At 28.8% G+C, this 816-nt stretch overlaps 1 protein-coding gene across 1 annotated transcript in view; it reads right to left on the reverse strand.

Moving 5' to 3' along the window:
* The window catches only part of LOC119592587 (putative uncharacterized protein DDB_G0294196), a gene marked incomplete in the record, with an annotated part of 13758 nt that overhangs the window by 6803 nt on the left and 6139 nt on the right, over positions 1 to 816 (reverse strand).

Here is an 816-nt window from a genome sequence, read left to right on the forward strand (position 1 = left end):
AAGATATAAAATCATAAGTTCCAGCTTCTAGCAACTTTAAAGATTCTATATTTGCTAAAGAAATATCACAATGAAAGATTTGTTATTAATGCATAGTCAGGCTTAACCTTGGGCCAAGACATTGTGTAATTCTCATTAACCAAGTGGTGTATTACATCACACAAAAGAAATGTGTGAGATAACATAAGCAATAACTCATAAATTAATACCATGAACTAGTTTAATGTAATTAACTCAATTACTTAACATCATCTATGTAAACCATGAAGTATTACTGAAAGAAGCATTTCAAAGAATATCCAGTATCTGGCACCATTACGTAATTTACAGTCAGAATTATGCATTTGGATAAATAAGTATGTAATTACACACTCACCACTTCACACACAAAAATACTTTTACTAAATGTTATCATGAAATTCACACAACAGAGAATGCACTGAATCAGGAAACAAAACCTTTCAGTAAGTACATTCATTTTAAGGTGGCTGGGTAATGATAATAATTTCTTGTAAACTTACTGAAAATAATAAAACATTCCAAATACAATGTTTGTACCTTTTATGTACATATTCCTTACAATTATTGTTAAGCATAAAACTTGCCCATAAAATCTTGTCTCATACCTCTTCTTCCACTGTATCTGTATTCCATACTAGTTTGGTCTAATTACTCTGTGAGTACTACATACACTTCAATACAACAAGATAAGGAATTTCTACTCAATTAATAAGCTCAAAATATTCCTTTACAAGAAATTCCATCTAAAAATATATTATTTCATCTATTACAATTATAAACCTAACTAACATAGTT

The sequence above is a fragment of the Penaeus monodon genome, chromosome 30 (genome assembly GCF_015228065.2).
Source record: "Penaeus monodon isolate SGIC_2016 chromosome 30, NSTDA_Pmon_1, whole genome shotgun sequence".
In the NCBI taxonomy this organism is placed as follows: Eukaryota; Metazoa; Arthropoda; class Malacostraca; order Decapoda; family Penaeidae; genus Penaeus; species Penaeus monodon.